At 50.7% G+C, this 24764-nt stretch overlaps 1 protein-coding gene and 29 non-coding genes across 33 annotated transcripts in view; 1 reads left to right on the forward strand and 29 right to left on the reverse strand.

The window, feature by feature from the left end:
• Window positions 1-24764, forward strand: part of LOC121902118 — a 61206-nt gene that overhangs the window by 23630 nt on the left and 12812 nt on the right. The gene's annotated exons all lie outside the window — the stretch shown is intronic.
• LOC121903006 lies at window positions 329-435 on the reverse strand. The gene has a single exon (XR_006097966.1). It is a non-coding gene; the product is annotated as a U6 spliceosomal RNA (small nuclear RNA).
• On the reverse strand, window positions 1325-1515 carry LOC121902694. Its single transcript, XR_006097684.1, has one exon. It is a non-coding gene; the product is annotated as a U2 spliceosomal RNA (small nuclear RNA).
• Window positions 2323-2438, reverse strand: LOC121902909. Its single transcript, XR_006097877.1, has one exon. It is a non-coding gene; the product is annotated as a U5 spliceosomal RNA (small nuclear RNA).
• On the reverse strand, window positions 2824-2930 carry LOC121903007. The gene has a single exon (XR_006097967.1). It is a non-coding gene; the product is annotated as a U6 spliceosomal RNA (small nuclear RNA).
• Window positions 3820-4010, reverse strand: LOC121902668. Its single transcript, XR_006097658.1, has one exon. It is a non-coding gene; the product is annotated as a U2 spliceosomal RNA (small nuclear RNA).
• On the reverse strand, window positions 4826-4941 carry LOC121902910. The gene has a single exon (XR_006097878.1). It is a non-coding gene; the product is annotated as a U5 spliceosomal RNA (small nuclear RNA).
• Window positions 5327-5433, reverse strand: LOC121902950. Its single transcript, XR_006097915.1, has one exon. It is a non-coding gene; the product is annotated as a U6 spliceosomal RNA (small nuclear RNA).
• On the reverse strand, window positions 6323-6513 carry LOC121902669. Its single transcript, XR_006097659.1, has one exon. It is a non-coding gene; the product is annotated as a U2 spliceosomal RNA (small nuclear RNA).
• Window positions 7329-7444, reverse strand: LOC121902911. The gene has a single exon (XR_006097879.1). It is a non-coding gene; the product is annotated as a U5 spliceosomal RNA (small nuclear RNA).
• LOC121903008 lies at window positions 7830-7936 on the reverse strand. The gene has a single exon (XR_006097968.1). It is a non-coding gene; the product is annotated as a U6 spliceosomal RNA (small nuclear RNA).
• On the reverse strand, window positions 8826-9016 carry LOC121902670. The gene has a single exon (XR_006097660.1). It is a non-coding gene; the product is annotated as a U2 spliceosomal RNA (small nuclear RNA).
• LOC121902912 lies at window positions 9824-9939 on the reverse strand. The gene has a single exon (XR_006097880.1). It is a non-coding gene; the product is annotated as a U5 spliceosomal RNA (small nuclear RNA).
• Window positions 10325-10431, reverse strand: LOC121902952. The gene has a single exon (XR_006097916.1). It is a non-coding gene; the product is annotated as a U6 spliceosomal RNA (small nuclear RNA).
• LOC121902671 lies at window positions 11330-11520 on the reverse strand. Its single transcript, XR_006097661.1, has one exon. It is a non-coding gene; the product is annotated as a U2 spliceosomal RNA (small nuclear RNA).
• Window positions 12336-12451, reverse strand: LOC121902913. The gene has a single exon (XR_006097881.1). It is a non-coding gene; the product is annotated as a U5 spliceosomal RNA (small nuclear RNA).
• On the reverse strand, window positions 12837-12943 carry LOC121903009. The gene has a single exon (XR_006097969.1). It is a non-coding gene; the product is annotated as a U6 spliceosomal RNA (small nuclear RNA).
• Window positions 13833-14023, reverse strand: LOC121902672. The gene has a single exon (XR_006097662.1). It is a non-coding gene; the product is annotated as a U2 spliceosomal RNA (small nuclear RNA).
• Window positions 14839-14954, reverse strand: LOC121902915. Its single transcript, XR_006097882.1, has one exon. It is a non-coding gene; the product is annotated as a U5 spliceosomal RNA (small nuclear RNA).
• LOC121903010 lies at window positions 15340-15446 on the reverse strand. Its single transcript, XR_006097970.1, has one exon. It is a non-coding gene; the product is annotated as a U6 spliceosomal RNA (small nuclear RNA).
• LOC121902693 lies at window positions 16336-16526 on the reverse strand. The gene has a single exon (XR_006097683.1). It is a non-coding gene; the product is annotated as a U2 spliceosomal RNA (small nuclear RNA).
• LOC121902916 lies at window positions 17342-17457 on the reverse strand. Its single transcript, XR_006097883.1, has one exon. It is a non-coding gene; the product is annotated as a U5 spliceosomal RNA (small nuclear RNA).
• On the reverse strand, window positions 17843-17949 carry LOC121903011. The gene has a single exon (XR_006097971.1). It is a non-coding gene; the product is annotated as a U6 spliceosomal RNA (small nuclear RNA).
• On the reverse strand, window positions 18848-19038 carry LOC121902673. The gene has a single exon (XR_006097663.1). It is a non-coding gene; the product is annotated as a U2 spliceosomal RNA (small nuclear RNA).
• On the reverse strand, window positions 19854-19969 carry LOC121902917. Its single transcript, XR_006097884.1, has one exon. It is a non-coding gene; the product is annotated as a U5 spliceosomal RNA (small nuclear RNA).
• On the reverse strand, window positions 20355-20461 carry LOC121903012. Its single transcript, XR_006097972.1, has one exon. It is a non-coding gene; the product is annotated as a U6 spliceosomal RNA (small nuclear RNA).
• On the reverse strand, window positions 21351-21541 carry LOC121902674. The gene has a single exon (XR_006097664.1). It is a non-coding gene; the product is annotated as a U2 spliceosomal RNA (small nuclear RNA).
• LOC121902919 lies at window positions 22357-22472 on the reverse strand. Its single transcript, XR_006097886.1, has one exon. It is a non-coding gene; the product is annotated as a U5 spliceosomal RNA (small nuclear RNA).
• Window positions 22858-22964, reverse strand: LOC121903014. The gene has a single exon (XR_006097974.1). It is a non-coding gene; the product is annotated as a U6 spliceosomal RNA (small nuclear RNA).
• On the reverse strand, window positions 23854-24044 carry LOC121902706. The gene has a single exon (XR_006097696.1). It is a non-coding gene; the product is annotated as a U2 spliceosomal RNA (small nuclear RNA).

Consider the following 24764-nt stretch of genomic DNA (forward strand, 5'->3'; position numbering starts at 1 on the left):
CACGGTGAGCCTCACTCGCCTCCCGGGCCACACCCATTCCCCTACCCCGCACTGCGCTTCAGGGAGTTTTGGGCGCCGGGATTGCTCGTCTGTCACGTCGTTGCCACTAGACCTTCTGGGGCCTGTACTACGAAGCAGGTTCTACATGCCGGGGACATATTTTCCTTAGCTGGCCTCCCCGAGCCTAACATTGGCCACCCAGATAACCAGTACTAGGAAGCTGCCTATCCACGAGGTCAAACGCGACAAAGAAGACCAGGAAATGCAGCCAAAGTACTACCGTCCCCCTCAGGCGCTGGAGAGGAGCAGGAGACATCAGAAGCGGATCAAAATGTGGAAACGCTTCACGATTTTGCGTGTCATCCTTTCGCAGGGGCCATGCTAATCTTCTCTGTATCGAATCCAATTTTTCATACGTGCTGCCGTAGCAAGCACACAAGTCCTCAGGCGCTGCTTCCCTTTTACTACCCCGTGGGCAGAATGGCCCCTTGACCGCGGTGCAGTCTGGAGGACAGTGGGCGGCACCATTAAGCACGACAAGCGCGAGGGATGGGGCCTTTCTGTCGTTGACATCGCTGTGTTTTCAGTTGCTATCAACTGCCTGCTACTTCTTCGCGCATGCTTGTGAAAATCACAAAGTGGGTTAAGGCCAGAAATGGCCTCATGCCAAATGAGGGGGCCACGCACAAGTTGTCTGTCACGCAGGAGGCTTCATTTGGGCCCCAAAGCTAAGCATCCACTCCTATGACGCATGACAGGACGGCTCTGAGCATCTGCCTGTGGCGTGTGTCCGACCTTGGTTGTCGCCCTTCTCTGAAAGCCAGCAGGGGGTGCCGGACTAGATGGCCCATTGGGTCAAAGAGGCCCTTTTTCGGGTAAGGCCGAGCCGACGACATTCTTGAGAATGTCGCGTTCGGTATGCACAATATATTTTCTACATGTAACCGGCAAGAAACTTTGTCAGAGAGCAGGAACCTGTGATTGACATACCCCGCCGCAATGCTGAGGATTGGTTTTCAGACGCGGGCTACCAGACAACAAAAGTAGGCAGGTGGCCGCAGACACTCCAGTGAGGACAAACGCAGGGAAAATGCTGTGCAGATTCGACGTGTATTTCGCAGCTATTTGCAACACGGCAACGTTCCCTCTCTGTCATGTTTGTCTGCTAATCAAATCAGAGGTGCAAATCTCACTCTGTGTCACTCTACATTGCACGCCGCACTTTTGCCCCAGTTGTCATGGCTGATATGCAGCCATCTGAGACGGGCAGACTGAGGAGGCTGCTGCATTTCTTCTGAGTAATTGGCATTCCACAAAGCAGAGAGAAGGGTGCACCGTTCCCAGCGGCACTGCAATGCCGGGTCGATGCGTGGAGTGAACAGAGCAAGCCCCTTTTTCAACTCCAAGTGCAAAAAATCCTTTTAATATGTTGTCCCCTTATAGAGGACGTATCAGATATTAAACTGATAAGAACAGATACTACACTTGATCTTAGCCAAAAGGCCGAGAAGCGATGAACCCTTGCTGTTTGCTGCCCCGCCCCACCTCCTGCACAGTTCTGGCTCGTCGTGGTGCAGTCGTTTCAAACGACCGCAAGAACGACTGCCGCTTGGCAGCTCCGCCCAGGAGCTCCTTGGTAAGTAGGTAAGTAAGTAAGTAAGTAAATAAGTAAGTAAGTGAGCTTTTGTTCATACAGCACTTTTTAAAACACACAGTCACAACGTGCTTTACAGACACATACACGTGCAAAATTGAAACAGATGGATTAATAAAACAGACAAACACGACACAGAGAGAAATCAACCAAAATGAAATAAAACAGGACACGGGAAGAAGAAGGGAGGTATGCAGAAAGGCTTGCGGACGTCAATGGCCTTTGAGGCGTCTTTGAGGGAGGGACGCCCCACAACAGGGTTAATGTGGGACCTACGGCTAGTTCTGGTTAGAAGTCTAGCTGCTGTATTTTGGATTAACTGTAAACGTTTTAAAGAAGACTGACCGAGGCAGGTGTAGAGGGAGTTACAGTAGCCTAAACGGGAGAAAATGAACGCGTGGATTCATTGTTCGAGAACAACGGGGGACAATATAGGTCTTATTTTTGCAATATTTCTTAACTGAGGAAAACAGGACTGGACAAGCTCATTAACGGGACGGTCAAGCGTCGTATACTGGTCGAAGGTGATACCTTTAGAAGACCTTTGGCCGTGGACTTAAAGGTTGGGGTGAAGCGGGCCGATGAACTGAGTAGCAGCGGTGACAAGGATCGGTGCTCCCACACATCTTGTTATGGACAGCTGTTTTTGCTTTTCACAAACACACGAGGCTCTGCCAAACTGCAAAGCCTGCCAAAAATAGATTTAACTCGTGGGTGTTCCTCTCCACGGAAGTCTTTAGTAAAAGGCGAAAGACTTGTACGTTATGAAGAGAAACCAGAGTAAGTACGGCCCGCTCCTCGACAGCAGCCCAAGGAGCCCAGTCGTCCCAGCCACAACCTTCACGGTGAGCCTCACTCGCCTCCCGGGCCACACCCATTCCCCTACCCCGCACTGCGCTTCAGGGAGTTTTGGGCGCCGGGATTGCTCGTCTGTCACGTCGTTGCCACTAGACCTTCTGGGGCCTGTACTACGAAGCAGGTTCTACATGCCGGGGACATATTTTCCTTAGCTGGCCTCCCCGAGCCTAACATTGGCCAACCAGATAACCAGTACTAGGAAGCTGTCTATCCACGAGGTCAAACGCGACAAAGAAGACCAGGAAATGCAGCCAAAGTACTACCGTCCCCCTCAGGCGCTGGAGAGGAGCAGGAGACATCAGAAGCGGATCAAAATGTGGAAACGCTTCACGATTTTGCGTGTCATCCTTTCGCAGGGGCCATGCTAATCTTCTCTGTATCGAATCCAATTTTTCATACGTGCTGCCGTAGCAAGCACACAAGTCCTCAGGCGCTGCTTCCCTTTTACTACCCCGTGGGCAGAATGGCCCCTTGACCGCGGTGCAGTCTGGAGGACAGTGGGCGGCACCATTAAGCACGACAAGCGCGAGGGATGGGGCCTTTCTGTCGTTGACATCGCTGTGTTTTCAGTTGCTATCAACTGCCTGCTACTTCTTCGCGCATGCTTGTGAAAATCACAAAGTGGGTTAAGGCCAGAAATGGCCTCATGCCAAATGAGGGGGCCACGCACAAGTTGTCTGTCACGCAGGAGGCTTCATTTGGGCCCCAAAGCTAAGCATCCACTCCTATGACGCATGACAGGACGGCTCTGAGCATCTGCCTGTGGCGTGTGTCCGACCTTGGTTGTCGCCCTTCTCTGAAAGCCAGCAGGGGGTGCCGGACTAGATGGCCCATTGGGTCAAAGAGGCCCTTTTTCGGGTAAGGCCGAGCCGACGACATTCTTGAGAATGTCGCGTTCGGTATGCACAATATATTTTCTACATGTAACCGGCAAGAAACTTTGTCAGAGAGCAGGAACCTGTGATTGACATACCCCGCCGCAATGCTGAGGATTGGTTTTCAGACGCGGGCTACCAGACAACAAAAGTAGGCAGGTGGCCGCAGACACTCCAGTGAGGACAAACGCAGGGAAAATGCTGTGCAGATTCGACGTGTATTTCGCAGCTATTTGCAACACGGCAACGTTCCCTCTCTGTCATGTTTGTCTGCTAATCAAATCAGAGGTGCAAATCTCACTCTGTGTCACTCTACATTGCACGCCGCACTTTTGCCCCAGTTGTCATGGCTGATATGCAGCCATCTGAGACGGGCAGACTGAGGAGGCTGCTGCATTTCTTCTGAGTAATTGGCATTCCACAAAGCAGAGAGAAGGGTGCACCGTTCCCAGCGGCACTGCAATGCCGGGTCGATGCGTGGAGTGAACGGAGCAAGCCCCTTTTTCAACTCCAAGTGCAAAAAATCCTTTTAATATGTTGTCCCCTTATAGAGGACGTATCAGATATTAAACTGATAAGAACAGATACTACACTTGATCTTAGCCAAAAGGCCGAGAAGCGATGAACCCTTGCTGTTTGCTGCCCCGCCCCACCTCCTGCACAGTTCTGGCTCGTCGTGGTGCAGTCGTTTCAAACGACCGCAAGAACGACTGCCGCTTGGCAGCTCCGCCCAGGAGCTCCTTGGTAAGTAGGTAAGTAAGTAAGTAAGTAAGTAAGTAAATAAGTAAGTAAGTGAGCTTTTGTTCATACAGCACTTTTTAAAACACACAGTCACAACGTGCTTTACAGACACATACACGTGCAAAATCGAAACAGATGGATTAATAAAACAGACAAACACGACACAGAGAGAAATCAACCAAAATGAAATAAAACAGGACACGGGAAGAAGAAGGGAGGTATGCAGAAAGGCTTGCGGACGTCAATGGCCTTTGAGGCGTCTTTGAGGGAGGGACGCCCCACAACAGGGTTAATGTGGGACCTACGGCTAGTTCTGGTTAGAAGTCTAGCTGCTGTATTTTGGATTAACTGTAAACGTTTTAAAGAAGACTGACCGAGGCAGGTGTAGAGGGAGTTACAGTAGCCTAAACGGGAGAAAATGAACGCGTGGATTCATTGTTCGAGAACAACGGGGGACAATATAGGTCTTATTTTTGCAATATTTCTTAACTGAGGAAAACAGGACTGGACAAGCTCATTAACGGGACGGTCAAGCGTCGTATACTGGTCGAAGGTGATACCTTTAGAAGACCTTTGGCCGTGGACTTAAACGTTGGGGTGAAGCGGGCCGATGAACTGAGTAGCAGCGGTGACAAGGATCGGTGCTCCCACACATCTTGTTATGGACAGCTGTTTTTGCTTTTCACAAACACACGAGGCTCTGCCAAACTGCAAAGCCTGCCAAAAATAGATTTAACTCGTGGGTGTTCCTCTCCACGGAAGTCTTTAGTAAAAGGCGAAAGACTTGTACGTTATGAAGAGAAACCAGAGTAAGTACGGCCCGCTCCTCGACAGCAGCCCAAGGAGCCCAGTCGTCCCAGCCACAAACTTCACGGTGAGCCTCACTCGCCTCCCGGGCCACACCCATTCCCCTACCCCGCACTGCGCTTCAGGGAGTTTTGGGCGCCGGGATTGCTCGTCTGTCACGTCGTTGCCACTAGACCTTCTGGGGCCTGTACTACGAAGCAGGTTCTACATGCCGGGGACATATTTTCCTTAGCTGGCCTCCCCGAGCCTAACATTGGCCACCCAGATAACCAGTACTAGGAAGCTGCCTATCCACGAGGTCAAACGCGACAAAGAAGACCAGGAAATGCAGCCAAAGTACTACCGTCCCCCTCAGGCGCTGGAGAGGAGCAGGAGACATCAGAAGCGGATCAAAATGTGGAAACGCTTCACGATTTTGCGTGTCATCCTTTTGCAGGGGCCATGCTAATCTTCTCTGTATCGAATCCAATTTTTCATACGTGCTGCCGTAGCAAGCACACAAGTCCTCAGGCGCTGCTTCCCTTTTACTACCCCGTGGGCAGAATGGCCCCTTGACCGCGGTGCAGTCTGGAGGACAGTGGGCGGCACCATTAAGCACGACAAGCGCGAGGGATGGGGCCTTTCTGTCGTTGACATCGCTGTGTTTTCAGTTGCTATCAACTGCCTGCTACTTCTTCGCGCATGCTTGTGAAAATCACAAAGTGGGTTAAGGCCAGAAATGGCCTCATGCCAAATGAGGGGGCCACGCACAAGTTGTCTGTCACGCAGGAGGCTTCATTTGGGCCCCAAAGCTAAGCATCCACTCCTATGACGCATGACAGGACGGCTCTGAGCATCTGCCTGTGGCGTGTGTCCGACCTTGGTTGTCGCCCTTCTCTGAAAGCCAGCAGGGGGTGCCGGACTAGATGGCCCATTGGGTCAAAGAGGCCCTTTTTCGGGTAAGGCCGAGCCGACGACATTCTTGAGAATGTCGCGTTCGGTATGCACAATATATTTTCTACATGTAACCGGCAAGAAACTTTGTCAGAGAGCAGGAACCTGTGATTGACATACCCCGCCGCAATGCTGAGGATTGGTTTTCAGACGCGGGCTACCAGACAACAAAAGTAGGCAGGTGGCCGCAGACACTCCAGTGAGGACAAACGCAGGGAAAATGCTGTGCAGATTCGACGTGTATTTCGCAGCTATTTGCAACACGGCAACGTTCCCTCTCTGTCATGTTTGTCTGCTAATCAAATCAGAGGTGCAAATCTCACTCTGTGTCACTCTACATTGCACGCCGCACTTTTGCCCCAGTTGTCATGGCTGATATGCAGCCATCTGAGACGGGCAGACTGAGGAGGCTGCTGCATTTCTTCTGAGTAATTGGCATTCCACAAAGCAGAGAGAAGGGTGCACCGTTCCCAGCGGCACTGCAATGCCGGGTCGATGCGTGGAGTGAACGGAGCAAGCCCCTTTTTCAACTCCAAGTGCAAAAAATCCTTTTAATATGTTGTCCCCTTATAGAGGACGTATCAGATATTAAACTGATAAGAACAGATACTACACTTGATCTTAGCCAAAAGGCCGAGAAGCGATGAACCCTTGCTGTTTGCTGCCCCGCCCCACCTCCTGCACAGTTCTGGCTCGTCGTGGTGCAGTCGTTTCAAACGACCGCAAGAACGACTGCCGCTTGGCAGCTCCGCCCAGGAGCTCCTTGGTAAGTAGGTAAGTAAGTAAGTAAGTAAGTAAGTAAATAAGTAAGTAAGTGAGCTTTTGTTCATACAGCACTTTTTAAAACACACAGTCACAACGTGCTTTACAGACACATACACGTGCAAAATCGAAACAGATGGATTAATAAAACAGACAAACACGACACAGAGAGAAATCAACCAAAATGAAATAAAACAGGACACGGGAAGAAGAAGGGAGGTATGCAGAAAGGCTTGCGGACGTCAATGGCCTTTGAGGCGTCTTTGAGGGAGGGACGCCCCACAACAGGGTTAATGTGGGACCTACGGCTAGTTCTGGTTAGAAGTCTAGCTGCTGTATTTTGGATTAACTGTAAACGTTTTAAAGAAGACTGACCGAGGCAGGTGTAGAGGGAGTTACAGTAGCCTAAACGGGAGAAAATGAACGCGTGGATTCATTGTTCGAGAACAACGGGGGACAATATAGGTCTTATTTTTGCAATATTTCTTAACTGAGGAAAACAGGACTGGACAAGCTCATTAACGGGACGGTCAAGCGTCGTATACTGGTCGAAGGTGATACCTTTAGAAGACCTTTGGCCGTGGACTTAAAGGTTGGGGTGAAGCGGGCCGATGAACTGAGTAGCAGCGGTGACAAGGATCGGTGCTCCCACACATCTTGTTATGGACAGCTGTTTTTGCTTTTCACAAACACACGAGGCTCTGCCAAACTGCAAAGCCTGCCAAAAATAGATTTAACTCGTGGGTGTTCCTCTCCACGGAAGTCTTTAGTAAAAGGCGAAAGACTTGTACGTTATGAAGAGAAACCAGAGTAAGTACGGCCCGCTCCTCGACAGCAGCCCAAGGAGCCCAGTCGTCCCAGCCACAACCTTCACGGTGAGCCTCACTCGCCTCCCGGGCCACACCCATTCCCCTACCCCGCACTGCGCTTCAGGGAGTTTTGGGCGCCGGGATTGCTCGTCTGTCACGTCGTTGCCACTAGACCTTCTGGGGCCTGTACTACGAAGCAGGTTCTACATGCCGGGGACATATTTTCCTTAGCTGGCCTCCCCGAGCCTAACATTGGCCACCCAGATAACCAGTACTAGGAAGCTGCCTATCCACGAGGTCAAACGCGACAAAGAAGACCAGGAAATGCAGCCAAAGTACTACCGTCCCCCTCAGGCGCTGGAGAGGAGCAGGAGACATCAGAAGCGGATCAAAATGTGGAAACGCTTCACGATTTTGCGTGTCATCCTTTCGCAGGGGCCATGCTAATCTTCTCTGTATCGAATCCAATTTTTCATACGTGCTGCCGTAGCAAGCACACAAGTCCTCAGGCGCTGCTTCCCTTTTACTACCCCGTGGGCAGAATGGCCCCTTGACCGCGGTGCAGTCTGGAGGACAGTGGGCGGCACCATTAAGCACGACAAGCGCGAGGGATGGGGCCTTTCTGTCGTTGACATCGCTGTGTTTTCAGTTGCTATCAACTGCCTGCTACTTCTTCGCGCATGCTTGTGAAAATCACAAAGTGGGTTAAGGCCAGAAATGGCCTCATGCCAAATGAGGGGGCCACGCACAAGTTGTCTGTCACGCAGGAGGCTTCATTTGTTCCCAAAAGCTAAGCATCCACTCCTATGACGCATGACAGGACGGCTCTGAGCATCTGCCTGTGGCGTGTGTCCGACCTTGGTTGTCGCCCTTCTCTGAAAGCCAGCAGGGGGTGCCGGACTAGAAGGCCCATTGGGTCAAAGAGGCCCTTTTTCGGGTAAGGCCGAGCCGACGACATTCTTGAGAATGTCGCGTTCGGTATGCACAATATATTTTCTACATGTAACCGGCAAGAAACTTTGTCAGAGAGCAGGAACCTGTGATTGACATACCCCGCCGCAATGCTGAGGATTGGTTTTCAGACGCGGGCTACCAGACAACAAAAGGAGGCAGGTGGCCGCAGACACTCCAGTGAGGACAAACGCAGGGAAAATGCTGTGCAGATTCGACGTGTATTTCGCAGCTATTTGCAACACGGCAACGTTCCCTCTCTGTCATGTTTGTCTGCTAATCAAATCAGAGGTGCAAATCTCACTCTGTGTCACTCTACATTGCACGCCGCACTTTTGCCCCAGTTGTCATGGCTGATATGCAGCCATCTGAGACGGGCAGACTGAGGAGGCTGCTGCATTTCTTCTGAGTAATTGGCATTCCACAAAGCAGAGAGAAGGGTGCACCGTTCCCAGCGGCACTGCAATGCCGGGTCGATGCGTGGAGTGAACGGAGCAAGCCCCTTTTTCAACTCCAAGTGCAAAAAATCCTTTTAATATGTTGTCCCCTTATAGAGGACGTATCAGATATTAAACTGATAAGAACAGATACTACACTTGATCTTAGCCAAAAGGCCGAGAAGCGATGAACCCTTGCTGTTTGCTGCCCCGCCCCACCTCCTGCACAGTTCTGGCTCGTCGTGGTGCAGTCGTTTCAAACGACCGCAAGAACGACTGCCGCTTGGCAGCTCCGCCCAGGAGCTCCTTGGTAAGTAGGTAAGTAAGTAAGTAAGTAAATAAGTAAGTAAGTGAGCTTTTGTTCATACAGCACTTTTTAAAACACACAGTCACAACGTGCTTTACAGACACATACACGTGCAAAATTGAAACAGATGGATTAATAAAACAGACAAACACGACACAGAGAGAAATCAACCAAAATGAAATAAAACAGGACACGGGAAGAAGAAGGGAGGTATGCAGAAAGGCTTGCGGACGTCAATGGCCTTTGAGGCGTCTTTGAGGGAGGGACGCCCCACAACAGGGTTAATGTGGGACCTACGGCTAGTTCTGGTTAGAAGTCTAGCTGCTGTATTTTGGATTAACTGTAAACGTTTTAAAGAAGACTGACCGAGGCAGGTGTAGAGGGAGTTACAGTAGCCTAAACGGGAGAAAATGAACGCGTGGATTCATTGTTCGAGAACAACGGGGGACAATATAGGTCTTATTTTTGCAATATTTCTTAACTGAGGAAAACAGGACTGGACAAGCTCATTAACGGGACGGTCAAGCGTCGTATACTGGTCGAAGGTGATACCTTTAGAAGACCTTTGGCCGTGGACTTAAAGGTTGGGGTGAAGCGGGCCGATGAACTGAGTAGCAGCGGTGACAAGGATCGGTGCTCCCACACATCTTGTTATGGACAGCTGTTTTTGCTTTTCACAAACACACGAGGCTCTGCCAAACTGCAAAGCCTGCCAAAAATAGATTTAACTCGTGGGTGTTCCTCTCCACGGAAGTCTTTAGTAAAAGGCGAAAGACTTGTACGTTATGAAGAGAAACCAGAGTAAGTACGGCCCGCTCCTCGACAGCAGCCCAAGGAGCCCAGTCGTCCCAGCCACAACCTTCACGGTGAGCCTCACTCGCCTCCCGGGCCACACCCATTCCCCTACCCCGCACTGCGCTTCAGGGAGTTTTGGGCGCCGGGATTGCTCGTCTGTCACGTCGTTGCCACTAGACCTTCTGGGGCCTGTACTACGAAGCAGGTTCTACATGCCGGGGACATATTTTCCTTAGCTGGCCTCCCCGAGCCTAACATTGGCCAACCAGATAACCAGTACTAGGAAGCTGTCTATCCACGAGGTCAAACGCGACAAAGAAGACCAGGAAATGCAGCCAAAGTACTACCGTCCCCCTCAGACGCTGGAGAGGAGCAGGAGACATCAGAAGCGGATCAAAATGTGGAAACGCTTCACGATTTTGCGTGTCATCCTTTTGCAGGGGCCATGCTAATCTTCTCTGTATCGAATCCAATTTTTCATACGTGCTGCCGTAGCAAGCACACAAGTCCTCAGGCGCTGCTTCCCTTTTACTACCCCGTGGGCAGAATGGCCCCTTGACCGCGGTGCAGTCTGGAGGACAGTGGGCGGCACCATTAAGCACGACAAGCGCGAGGGATGGGGCCTTTCTGTCGTTGACATCGCTGTGTTTTCAGTTGCTATCAACTGCCTGCTACTTCTTCGCGCATGCTTGTGAAAATCACAAAGTGGGTTAAGGCCAGAAATGGCCTCATGCCAAATGAGGGGGCCACGCACAAGTTGTCTGTCACGCAGGAGGCTTCATTTGGGCCCCAAAGCTAAGCATCCACTCCTATGACGCATGACAGGACGGCTCTGAGCATCTGCCTGTGGCGTGTGTCCGACCTTGGTTGTCGCCCTTCTCTGAAAGCCAGCAGGGGGTGCCGGACTAGATGGCCCATTGGGTCAAAGTCTTACTCGAGGCCCTTTTTCGGGTAAGGCCGAGCCGACGACATTCTTGAGAATGTCGCGTTCGGTATGCACAATATATTTTCTACATGTAACCGGCAAGAAACTTTGTCAGAGAGCAGGAACCTGTGATTGACATACCCCGCCGCAATGCTGAGGATTGGTTTTCAGACGCGGGCTACCAGACAACAAAAGTAGGCAGGTGGCCGCAGACACTCCAGTGAGGACAAACGCAGGGAAAATGCTGTGCAGATTCGACGTGTATTTCGCAGCTATTTGCAACACGGCAACGTTCCCTCTCTGTCATGTTTGTCTGCTAATCAAATCAGAGGTGCAAATCTCACTCTGTGTCACTCTACATTGCACGCCGCACTTTTGCCCCAGTTGTCATGGCTGATATGCAGCCATCTGAGACGGGCAGACTGAGGAGGCTGCTGCATTTCTTCTGAGTAATTGGCATTCCACAAAGCAGAGAGAAGGGTGCACCGTTCCCAGCGGCACTGCAATGCCGGGTCGATGCGTGGAGTGAACGGAGCAAGCCCCTTTTTCAACTCCAAGTGCAAAAAATCCTTTTAATATGTTGTCCCCTTATAGAGGACGTATCAGATATTAAACTGATAAGAACAGATACTACACTTGATCTTAGCCAAAAGGCCGAGAAGCGATGAACCCTTGCTGTTTGCTGCCCCGCCCCACCTCCTGCACAGTTCTGGCTCGTCGTGGTGCAGTCGTTTCAAACGACCGCAAGAACGACTGCCGCTTGGCAGCTCCGCCCAGGAGCTCCTTGGTAAGTAGGTAAGTAAGTAAGTAAGTAAGTAAGTAAATAAGTAAGTAAGTGAGCTTTTGTTCATATAGCACTTTTTAAAACACACAGTCACAACGTGCTTTACAGACACATACACGTGCAAAATCGAAACAGATGGATTAATAAAACAGACAAACACGACACAGAGAGAAATCAACCAAAATGAAATAAAACAGGACACGGGAAGAAGAAGGGAGGTATGCAGAAAGGCTTGCGGACGTCAATGGCCTTTGAGGCGTCTTTGAGGGAGGGACGCCCCACAACAGGGTTAATGTGGGACCTACGGCTAGTTCTGGTTAGAAGTCTAGCTGCTGTATTTTGGATTAACTGTAAACGTTTTAAAGAAGACTGACCGAGGCAGGTGTAGAGGGAGTTACAGTAGCCTAAACGGGAGAAAATGAACGCGTGGATTCATTGTTCGAGAACAACGGGGGACAATATAGGTCTTATTTTTGCAATATTTCTTAACTGAGGAAAACAGGACTGGACAAGCTCATTAACGGGACGGTCAAGCGTCGTATACTGGTCGAAGGTGATACCTTTAGAAGACCTTTGGCCGTGGACTTAAAGGTTGGGGTGAAGCGGGCCGATGAACTGAGTAGCAGCGGTGACAAGGATCGGTGCTCCCACACATCTTGTTATGGACAGCTGTTTTTGCTTTTCACAAACACACGAGGCTCTGCCAAACTGCAAAGCCTGCCAAAAATAGATTTAACTCGTGGGTGTTCCTCTCCACGGAAGTCTTTAGTAAAAGGCGAAAGACTTGTACGTTATGAAGAGAAACCAGAGTAAGTACGGCCCGCTCCTCGACAGCAGCCCAAGGAGCCCAGTCGTCCCAGCCACAACCTTCACGGTGAGCCTCACTCGCCTCCCGGGCCACACCCATTCCCCTACCCCGCACTGCGCTTCAGGGAGTTTTGGGCGCCGGGATTGCTCGTCTGTCACGTCGTTGCCACTAGACCTTCTGGGGCCTGTACTACGAAGCAGGTTCTACATGCCGGGGACATATTTTCCTTAGCTGGCCTCCCCGAGCCTAACATTGGCCACCCAGATAACCAGTACTAGGAAGCTGCCTATCCACGAGGTCAAACGCGACAAAGAAGACCAGGAAATGCAGCCAAAGTACTACCGTCCCCCTCAGGCGCTGGAGAGGAGCAGGAGACATCAGAAGCGGATCAAAATGTGGAAACGCTTCACGATTTTGCGTGTCATCCTTTCGCAGGGGCCATGCTAATCTTCTCTGTATCGAATCCAATTTTTCATACGTGCTGCCGTAGCAAGCACACAAGTCCTCAGGCGCTGCTTCCCTTTTACTACCCCGTGGGCAGAATGGCCCCTTGACCGCGGTGCAGTCTGGAGGACAGTGGGCGGCACCATTAAGCACGACAAGCGCGAGGGATGGGGCCTTTCTGTCGTTGACATCGCTGTGTTTTCAGTTGCTATCAACTGCCTGCTACTTCTTCGCGCATGCTTGTGAAAATCACAAAGTGGGTTAAGGCCAGAAATGGCCTCATGCCAAATGAGGGGGCCACGCACAAGTTGTCTGTCACGCAGGAGGCTTCATTTGGGCCCCAAAGCTAAGCATCCACTCCTATGACGCATGACAGGACGGCTCTGAGCATCTGCCTGTGGCGTGTGTCCGACCTTGGTTGTCGCCCTTCTCTGAAAGCCAGCAGGGGGTGCCGGACTAGATGGCCCATTGGGTCAAAAAGGCCCTTTTTCGGGTAAGGCCGAGCCGACGACATTCTTGAGAATGTCGCGTTCGGTATGCACAATATATTTTCTACATGTAACCGGCAAGAAACTTTGTCAGAGAGCAGGAACCTGTGATTGACATACCCCGCCGCAATGCTGAGGATTGGTTTTCAGACGCGGGCTACCAGACAACAAAAGTAGGCAGGTGGCCGCAGACACTCCAGTGAGGACAAACGCAGGGAAAATGCTGTGCAGATTCGACGTGTATTTCGCAGCTATTTGCAACACGGCAACGTTCCCTCTCTGTCATGTTTGTCTGCTAATCAAATCAGAGGTGCAAATCTCACTCTGTGTCACTCTACATTGCACGCCGCACTTTTGCCCCAGTTGTCATGGCTGATATGCAGCCATCTGAGACGGGCAGACTGAGGAGGCTGCTGCATTTCTTCTGAGTAATTGGCATTCCACAAAGCAGAGAGAAGGGTGCACCGTTCCCAGCGGCACTGCAATGCCGGGTCGATGCGTGGAGTGAACGGAGCAAGCCCCTTTTTCAACTCCAAGTGCAAAAAATCCTTTTAATATGTTGTCCCCTTATAGAGGACGTATCAGATATTAAACTGATAAGAACAGATACTACACTTGATCTTAGCCAAAAGGCCGAGAAGCGATGAACCCTTGCTGTTTGCTGCCCCGCCCCACCTCCTGCACAGTTCTGGCTCGTCGTGGTGCAGTCGTTTCAAACGACCGCAAGAACGACTGCCGCTTGGCAGCTCCGCCCAGGAGCTCCTTGGTAAGTAGGTAAGTAAGTAAGTAAGTAAGTAAGTAAATAAGTAAGTAAGTGAGCTTTTGTTCATACAGCACTTTTTAAAACACACAGTCACAACGTGCTTTACAGACACATACACGTGCAAAATCGAAACAGATGGATTAATAAAACAGACAAACACGACACAGAGAGAAATCAACCAAAATGAAATAAAACAGGACACGGGAAGAAGAAGGGAGGTATGCAGAAAGGCTTGCGGACGTCAATGGCCTTTGAGGCGTCTTTGAGGGAGGGACGCCCCACAACAGGGTTAATGTGGGACCTACGGCTAGTTCTGGTTAGAAGTCTAGCTGCTGTATTTTGGATTAACTGTAAACGTTTTAAAGAAGACTGACCGAGGCAGGTGTAGAGGGAGTTACAGTAGCCTAAACGGGAGAAAATGAACGCGTGGATTCATTGTTCGAGAACAACGGGGGACAATATAGGTCTTATTTTTGCAATATTTCTTAACTGAGGAAAACAGGACTGGACAAGCTCATTAACGGGACGGTCAAGCGTCGTATACTGGTCGAAGGTGATACCTTTAGAAGACCTTTGGCCGTGGACTTAAAGGTTGGGGTGAAGCGGGCCGATGAACTGAGTAGCAGCGGTGACAAGGATCGGTGCTCCCACACATCTTGTTATGGACAGCTGTTTTTGCTTTTCACAAACACACGAGGCTCTGCCAAACTGCAAAGCCTGCCAAAAATAGATTTAACTCGTGGGTGTTCCTCTCCACGGAAGTCTTTAGTAAAAGGCGAAAGACTTGTACGTTATGAAGAGAAACCAGAGTAAGTACGGCCCGCTCCTCGACAGCAGCCCAAGGAGCCCAGTCGTCCCAGCCACAACCTTCACGGTGAGCCTCACTCGCCTCCCGGGCCACACCCATTCCCCTACCCCGCACTGCGCTTCAGGGAGTTTTGGGCGCCGGGATTGCTCGTCTGTCACGTCGTTGCCACTAGACCTTCTGGGGCCTGTACTACGAAGCAGGTTCTACATGCCGGGGACATATTTTCCTTAGCTGGCCTCCCCGAGCCTAACATTGGCCACCCAGATAACCAGTACTAGGAAGCTGCCTATCCACGAGGTCAAACGCGACAAAGAAGACCAGGAAATGCAGCCAAAGTACTACCGTCCCCCTCAGGCGCTGGAGAGGAGCAGGAGACATCAGAAGCGGATCAAAATGTGGAAACGCTTCACGATTTTGCGTGTCATCCTTTCGCAGGGGCCATGCTAATCTTCTCTGTATCGAATCCAATTTTTCATACGTGCTGCCGTAGCAAGCACACAAGTCCTCAGGCGCTGCTTCCCTTTTACTACCCCGTGGGCAGAATGGCCCCTTGACCGCGGTGCAGTCTGGAGGACAGTGGGCGGCACCATTAAGCACGACAAGCGCGAGGGATGGGGCCTTTCTGTCGTTGACATCGCTGTGTTTTCAGTTGCTATCAACTGCCTGCTACTTCTTCGCGCATGCTTGTGAAAATCACAAAGTGGGTTAAGGCCAGAAATGGCCTCATGCCAAATGAGGGGGCCACGCACAAGTTGTCTGTCACGCAGGAGGCTTCATTTGGGCCCCAAAGCTAAGCATCCACTCCTATGACGCATGACAGGACGGCTCTGAGCATCTGCCTGTGGCGTGTGTCCGACCTTGGTTGTCGCCCTTCTCTGAAAGCCAGCAGGGGGTGCCGGACTAGATGGCCCATTGGGTCAAAGAGGCCCTTTTTCGGGTAAGGCCGAGCCGACGACATTCTTGAGAATGTCGCGTTCGGTATGCACAATATATTTTCTACATGTAACCGGCAAGAAACTTTGTCAGAGAGCAGGAACCTGTGATTGACATACCCCGCCGCAATGCTGAGGATTGGTTTTCAGACGCGGGCTACCAGACAACAAAAGTAGGCAGGTGGCCGCAGACACTCCAGTGAGGACAAACGCAGGGAAAATGCTGTGCAGATTCGACGTGTATTTCGCAGCTATTTGCAACACGGCAACGTTCCCTCTCTGTCATGTTTGTCTGCTAATCAAATCAGAGGTGCAAATCTCACTCTGTGTCACTCTACATTGCACGCCGCACTTTTGCCCCAGTTGTCATGGCTGATATGCAGCCATCTGAGACGGGCAGACTGAGGAGGCTGCTGCGTTTCTTCTGAGTAATTGGCATTCCACAAAGCAGAGAGAAGGGTGCACCGTTCCCAGCGGCACTGCAATGCCAGGTCGATGCGTGGAGTGAACGGAGCAAGCCCCTTTTTCAACTCCAAGTGCAAAAAATCCTTTTAATATGTTGTCCCCTTATAGAGGACGTATCAGATATTAAACTGATAAGAACAGATACTACACTTGATCTTAGCCAAAAGGCCGAGAAGCGATGAACCCTTGCTGTTTGCTGCCCCGCCCCACCTCCTGCACAGTTCTGGCTCGTCGTGGTGCAGTCGTTTCAAACGACCGCAAGAACGACTGCCGCTTGGCAGCTCCGCCCAGGAGCTCCTTGGTAAGTAGGTAAGTAAGTAAGTAAGTAAGTAAGTAAATAAGTAAGTAAGTGAGCTTTTGTTCATACAGCACTTTTTAAAACACACAGTCACAACGTGCTTTACAGACACATACACGTGCAAAATCGAAACAGATGGATTAATAAAACAGACAAACACGACACAGAGAGAAATCAACCAAAATGAAATAAAACAGGACACGGGAAGAAGAAGGGAGGTATGCAGAAAGGCTTGCGGACGTCAATGGCCTTTGAGGCGTCTTTGAGGGAGGGACGCCCCACAACAGGGTTAATGTGGGACCTACGGCTAGTTCTGGTTAGAAGTCTAGCTGCTGTATTTTGGATTAACTGTAAACGTTTTAAAGAAGACTGACCGAGGCAGGTGTAGAGGGAGTTACAGTAGCCTAAACGGGAGAAAATGAACGCGTGGATTCATTGTTCGAGAACAACGGGGGACAATATAGGTCTTATTTTTGCAATATTTCTTAACTGAGGAAAACAGGACTGGACAAGCTCATTAACGGGACGGTCAAGCGTCGTATACTGGTCGAAGGTGATACCTTTAGAAGACCTTTGGCCGTGGACTTAAAGGTTGGGGTGAAGCGGGCCGATGAACTGAGTAGCAGCGGTGACAAGGATCGGTGCTCCCACACATCTTGTTATGGACAGCTGTTTTTGCTTTTCACAAACACACGAGGCTCTGCCAAACTGCAAAGCCTGCCAAAAATAGATTTAACTCGTGGGTGTTCCTCTCCACGGAAGTCTTTAGTAAAAGGCGAAAGACTTGTACGTTATGAAGAGAAACCAGAGTAAGTACGGCCCGCTCCTCGACAGCAGCCCAAGGAGCCCAGTCGTCCCAGCCACAACCTTCACGGTGAGCCTCACTCGCCTCCCGGGCCACACCCATTCCCCTACCCCGCACTGCGCTTCAGGGAGTTTTGGGCGCCGGGATTGCTCGTCTGTCACGTCGTTGCCACTAGACCTTCTGGGGCCTGTACTACGAAGCAGGTTCTACATGCCGGGGACATATTTTCCTTAGCTGGCCTCCCCGAGCCTAACATTGGCCACCCAGATAACCAGTACTAGGAAGCTGCCTATCCACGAGGTCAAACGCGACAAAGAAGACCAGGAAATGCAGCCAAAGTACTACCGTCCCCCTCAGGCGCTGGAGAGGAGCAGGAGACATCAGAAGCGGATCAAAATGTGGAAACGCTTCACGATTTTGCGTGTCATCCTTTCGCAGGGGCCATGCTAATCTTCTCTGTATCGAATCCAATTTTTCATACGTGCTGCCGTAGCAAGCACACAAGTCCTCAGGCGCTGCTTCCCTTTTACTACCCCGTGGGCAGAATGGCCCCTTGACCGCGGTGCAGTCTGGAGGACAGTGGGCGGCACCATTAAGCACGACAAGCGCGAGGGATGGGGCCTTTCTGTCGTTGACATCGCTGTGTTTTCAGTTGCTATCAACTGCCTGCTACTTCTTCGCGCATGCTTGTGAAAATCACAAAGTGGGTTAAGGCCAGAAATGGCCTCATGCCAAATGAGGGGGCCACGCACAAGTTGTCTGTCACGCAGGAGGCTTCATTTGTTCCCCAAAGCTAAGCATCCACTCCTATGACGCATGACAGGACGGCTCTGAGCATCTGCCTGTGGCGTGTGTCCGACCTTGGTTGTCGCCCTTCTCTGAAAGCCAGCAGGGGGTGCCGGACTAGATGGCCCATTGGGTCAAAGTCTTACTCGAGGCCCTTTTTCGGGTAAGGCCGAGCCGACGACATTCTTGAGAATGTCGCGTTCGGTATGCACAATATATTTTCTACATGTAACCGGCAAGAAACTTTGTCAGAGAGCAGGAACCTGTGATTGACATACCCCGCCGCAATGCTGAGGATTGGTTTTCAGACGCGGGCTACCAGACAACAAAAGTAGGCAGGTGGCCGCAGACACTCCAGTGAGGACAAACGCAGGGAAAATGCTGTGCAGATTCGACGTGTATTTCGCAGCTATTTGCAACACGGCAACGTTCCCTCTCTGTCATGTTTGTCTGCTAATCAAATCAGAGGTGCAAATCTCACTCTGTGTCACTCTACATTGCACGCCGCACTTTTGCCCCAGTTGTCATGGCTGATATGCAGCCATCTGAGACGGGCAGACTGAGGAGGCTGCTGCATTTCTTCTGAGTAATTGGCATTCCACAAAGCAGAGAGAAGGGTGCACCGTTCCCAGCGGCACTGCAATGCCGGGTCGATGCGTGGAGTGAACGGAGCAAGCCCCTTTTTCAACTCCAAGTGCAAAAAATCCTTTTAATATGTTGTCCCCTTATAGAGGACGTATCAGATATTAAACTGATAAGAACAGATACTACACTTGATCTTAGCCAAAAGGCCGAGAAGCGATGAACCCTTGCTGTTTGCTGCCCCGCCCCACCTCCTGCACAGTTCTGGCTCGTCGTGGTGCAGTCGTTTCAAACGACCGCAAGAACGACTGCCGCTTGGCAGCTCCGCCCAGGAGCTCCTTGGTAAGTAGGTAAGTAAGTAAGTAAGTAAATAAGTAAATAAGTAAGTAAGTGAGCTTTTGTTCATACAGCACTTTTTAAAACACACAGTCACAACGTGCTTTACAGACACATACACGTGCAAAATCGAAACAGATGGATTAATAAAACAGACAAACACGACACAGAGAGAAATCAACCAAAATGAAATAAAACAGGACACGGGAAGAAGAAGGGAGGTATGCAGAAAGGCTTGCGGACGTCAATGGCCTTTGAGGCGTCTTTGAGGGAGGGACGCCCCACAACAGGGTTAATGTGGGACCTACGGCTAGTTCTGGTTAGAAGTCTAGCTGCTGTATTTTGGATTAACTGTAAACGTTTTAAAGAAGACTGACCGAGGCAGGTGTAGAGGGAGTTACAGTAGCCTAAACGGGAGAAAATGAACGCGTGGATTCATTGTTCGAGAACAACGGGGGACAATATAGGTCTTATTTTTGCAATATTTCTTAACTGAGGAAAACAGGACTGGACAAGCTCATTAACGGGACGGTCAAGCGTCGTATACTGGTCGAAGGTGATACCTTTAGAAGACCTTTGGCCGTGGACTTAAAGGTTGGGGTGAAGCGGGCCGATGAACTGAGTAGCAGCGGTGACAAGGATCGGTGCTCCCACACATCTTGTTATGGACAGCTGTTTTTGCTTTTCACAAACACACGAGGCTCTGCCAAACTGCAAAGCCTGCCAAAAATAGATTTAACTCGTGGGTGTTCCTCTCCACGGAAGTCTTTAGTAAAAGGCGAAAGACTTGTACGTTATGAAGAGAAACCAGAGTAAGTACGGCCCGCTCCTCGACAGCAGCCCAAGGAGCCCAGTCGTCCCAGCCACAACCTTCACGGTGAGCCTCACTCGCCTCCCGGGCCACACCCATTCCCCTACCCCGCACTGCGCTTCAGGGAGTTTTGGGCGCCGGGATTGCTCGTCTGTCACGTCGTTGCCACTAGACCTTCTGGGGCCTGTACTACGAAGCAGGTTCTACATGCCGGGGACATATTTTCCTTAGCTGGCCTCCCCGAGCCTAACATTGGCCACCCAGATAACCAGTACTAGGAAGCTGCCTATCCACGAGGTCAAACGCGACAAAGAAGACCAGGAAATGCAGCCAAAGTACTACCGTCCCCCTCAGGCGCTGGAGAGGAGCAGGAGACATCAGAAGCGGATCAAAATGTGGAAACGCTTCACGATTTTGCGTGTCATCCTTTCGCAGGGGCCATGCTAATCTTCTCTGTATCGAATCCAATTTTTCATACGTGCTGCCGTAGCAAGCACACAAGTCCTCAGGCGCTGCTTCCCTTTTACTACCCCGTGGGCAGAATGGCCCCTTGACCGCGGTGCAGTCTGGAGGACAGTGGGCGGCACCATTAAGCACGACAAGCGCGAGGGATGGGGCCTTTCTGTCGTTGACATCGCTGTGTTTTCAGTTGCTATCAACTGCCTGCTACTTCTTCGCGCATGCTTGTGAAAATCACAAAGTGGGTTAAGGCCAGAAATGGCCTCATGCCAAATGAGGGGGCCACGCACAAGTTGTCTGTCACGCAGGAGGCTTCATTTGGGCCCCAAAGCTAAGCATCCACTCCTATGACGCATGACAGGACGGCTCTGAGCATCTGCCTGTGGCGTGTGTCCGACCTTGGTTGTCGCCCTTCTCTGAAAGCCAGCAGGGGGTGCCGGACTAGATGGCCCATTGGGTCAAAGAGGCCCTTTTTCGGGTAAGGCCGAGCCGACGACATTCTTGAGAATGTCGCGTTCGGTATGCACAATATATTTTCTACATGTAACCGGCAAGAAACTTTGTCAGAGAGCAGGAACCTGTGATTGACATACCCCGCCGCAATGCTGAGGATTGGTTTTCAGACGCGGGCTACCAGACAACAAAAGTAGGCAGGTGGCCGCAGACACTCCAGTGAGGACAAACGCAGGGAAAATGCTGTGCAGATTCGACGTGTATTTCGCAGCTATTTGCAACACGGCAACGTTCCCTCTCTGTCATGTTTGTCTGCTAATCAAATCAGAGGTGCAAATCTCACTCTGTGTCACTCTACATTGCACGCCGCACTTTTGCCCCAGTTGTCATGGCTGATATGCAGCCATCTGAGACGGGCAGACTGAGGAGGCTGCTGCATTTCTTCTGAGTAATTGGCATTCCACAAAGCAGAGAGAAGGGTGCACCGTTCCCAGCGGCACTGCAATGCCGGGTCGATGCGTGGAGTGAACGGAGCAAGCCCCTTTTTCAACTCCAAGTGCAAAAAATCCTTTTAATATGTTGTCCCCTTATAGAGGACGTATCAGATATTAAACTGATAAGAACAGATACTACACTTGATCTTAGCCAAAAGGCCGAGAAGCGATGAACCCTTGCTGTTTGCTGCCCCGCCCCACCTCCTGCACAGTTCTGGCTCGTCGTGGTGCAGTCGTTTCAAACGACCGCAAGAACGACTGCCGCTTGGCAGCTCCGCCCAGGAGCTCCTTGGTAAGTAGGTAAGTAAGTAAGTAAGTAAATAAGTAAATAAGTAAGTAAGTGAGCTTTTGTTCATACAGCACTTTTTAAAACACACAGTCACAACGTGCTTTACAGACACATACACGTGCAAAATCGAAACAGATGGATTAATAAAACAGACAAACACGACACAGAGAGAAATCAACCAAAATGAAATAAAACAGGACACGGGAAGAAGAAGGGAGGTATGCAGAAAGGCTTGCGGACGTCAATGGCCTTTGAGGCGTCTTTGAGGGAGGGACGCCCCACAACAGGGTTAATGTGGGACCTACGGCTAGTTCTGGTTAGAAGTCTAGCTGCTGTATTTTGGATTAACTGTAAACGTTTTAAAGAAGACTGACCGAGGCAGGTGTAGAGGGAGTTACAGTAGCCTAAACGGGAGAAAATGAACGCGTGGATTCATTGTTCGAGAACAACGGGGGACAATATAGGTCTTATTTTTGCAATATTTCTTAACTGAGGAAAACAGGACTGGACAAGCTCATTAACGGGACGGTCAAGCGTCGTATACTGGTCGAAGGTGATACCTTTAGAAGACCTTTGGCCGTGGACTTAAAGGTTGGGGTGAAGCGGGCCGATGAACTGAGTAGCAGCGGTGACAAGGATCGGTGCTCCCACACATCTTGTTATGGACAGCTGTTTTTGCTTTTCACAAACACACGAGGCTCTGCCAAACTGCAAAGCCTGCCAAAAATAGATTTAACTCGTGGGTGTTCCTCTCCACGGAAGTCTTTAGTAAAAGGCGAAAGACTTGTACGTTATGAAGAGAAACCAGAGTAAGTACGGCCCGCTCCTCGACAGCAGCCCAAGGAGCCCAGTCGTCCCAGCCACAACCTTCACGGTGAGCCTCACTCGCCTCCCGGGCCACACCCATTCCCCTACCCCGCACTGCGCTTCAGGGAGTTTTGGGCGCCGGGATTGCTCGTCTGTCACGTCGTTGCCACTAGACCTTCTGGGGCCTGTACTACGAAGCAGGTTCTACATGCCGGGGACATATTTTCCTTAGCTGGCCTCCCCGAGCCTAACATTGGCCACCCAGATAACCAGTACTAGGAAGCTGCCTATCCACGAGGTCAAACGCGACAAAGAAGACCAGGAAATGCAGCCAAAGTACTACCGTCCCCCTCAGGCGCTGGAGAGGAGCAGGAGACATCAGAAGCGGATCAAAATGTGGAAACGCTTCACGATTTTGCGTGTCATCCTTTCGCAGGGGCCATGCTAATCTTCTCTGTATCGAATCCAATTTTTCATACGTGCTGCCGTAGCAAGCACACAAGTCCTCAGGCGCTGCTTCCCTTTTACTACCCCGTGGGCAGAATGGCCCCTTGACCGCGGTGCAGTCTGGAGGACAGTGGGCGGCACCATTAAGCACGACAAGCGCGAGGGATGGGGCCTTTCTGTCGTTGACATCGCTGTGTTTTCAGTTGCTATCAACTGCCTGCTACTTCTTCGCGCATGCTTGTGAAAATCACAAAGTGGGTTAAGGCCAGAAATGGCCTCATGCCAAATGAGGGGGCCACGCACAAGTTGTCTGTCACGCAGGAGGCTTCATTTGGGCCCCAAAGCTAAGCATCCACTCCTATGACGCATGACAGGACGGCTCTGAGCATCTGCCTGTGGCGTGTGTCCGACCTTGGTTGTCGCCCTTCTCTGAAAGCCAGCAGGGGGTGCCGGACTAGATGGCCCATTGGGTCAAAGAGGCCCTTTTTCGGGTAAGGCCGAGCCGACGACATTCTTGAGAATGTCGCGTTCGGTATGCACAATATATTTTCTACATGTAACCGGCAAGAAACTTTGTCAGAGAGCAGGAACCTGTGATTGACATACCCCGCCGCAATGCTGAGGATTGGTTTTCAGACGCGGGCTACCACACAACAAAAGTAGGCAGGTGGCCGCAGACACTCCAGTGAGGACAAACGCAGGGAAAATGCTGTGCAGATTCGACGTGTATTTCGCAGCTATTTGCAACACGGCAACGTTCCCTCTCTGTCATGTTTGTCTGCTAATCAAATCAGAGGTGCAAATCTCACTCTGTGTCACTCTACATTGCACGCCGCACTTTTGCCCCAGTTGTCATGGCTGATATGCAGCCATCTGAGACGGGCAGACTGAGGAGGCTGCTGCATTTCTTCTGAGTAATTGGCATTCCACAAAGCAGAGAGAAGGGTGCACCGTTCCCAGCGGCACTGCAATGCCGGGTCAATGCGTGGAATGAACGGAGCAAGCCCCTTTTTCAACTCCAAGTGCAAAAAATCCTTTTAATATGTTGTCCCCTTATAGAGGACGTATCAGATATTAAACTGATAAGAACAGATACTACACTTGATCTTAGCCAAAAGGCCGAGAAGCGATGAACCCTTGCTGTTTGCTGCCCCGCCCCACCTCCTGCACAGTTCTGGCTCGTCGTGGTGCAGTCGTTTCAAACGACCGCAAGAACGACTGCCGCTTGGCAGCTCCGCCCAGGAGCTCCTTGGTAAGTAGGTAAGTAAGTAAGTAAGTAAGTAAGTAAATAAGTAAGTAAGTGAGCTTTTGTTCATACAGCACTTTTTAAAACACACAGTCACAACGTGCTTTACAGACACATACACGTGCAAAATTGAAACAGATGGATTAATAAAACAGACAAACACGACACAGAGAGAAATCAACCAAAATGAAATAAAACAGGACACGGGAAGAAGAAGGGAGGTATGCAGAAAGGCTTGCGGACGTCAATGGCCTTTGAGGCGTCTTTGAGGGAGGGACGCCCCACAACAGGGTTAATGTGGGACCTACGGCTAGTTCTGGTTAGAAGTCTAGCTGCTGTATTTTGGATTAACTGTAAACGTTTTAAAGAAGACTGACCGAGGCAGGTGTAGAGGGAGTTACAGTAGCCTAAACGGGAGAAAATGAACGCGTGGATTCATTGTTCGAGAACAACGGGGGACAATATAGGTCTTATTTTTGCAATATTTCTTAACTGAGGAAAACAGGACTGGACAAGCTCATTAACGGGACGGTCAAGCGTCGTATACTGGTCGAAGGTGATACCTTTAGAAGACCTTTGGCCGTGGACTTAAAGGTTGGGGTGAA

The sequence above is a fragment of the Thunnus maccoyii genome, chromosome 8, assembly GCF_910596095.1.
Source record: "Thunnus maccoyii chromosome 8, fThuMac1.1, whole genome shotgun sequence".
NCBI lineage: Eukaryota > Metazoa > Chordata > Actinopteri > Scombriformes > Scombridae > Thunnus > Thunnus maccoyii.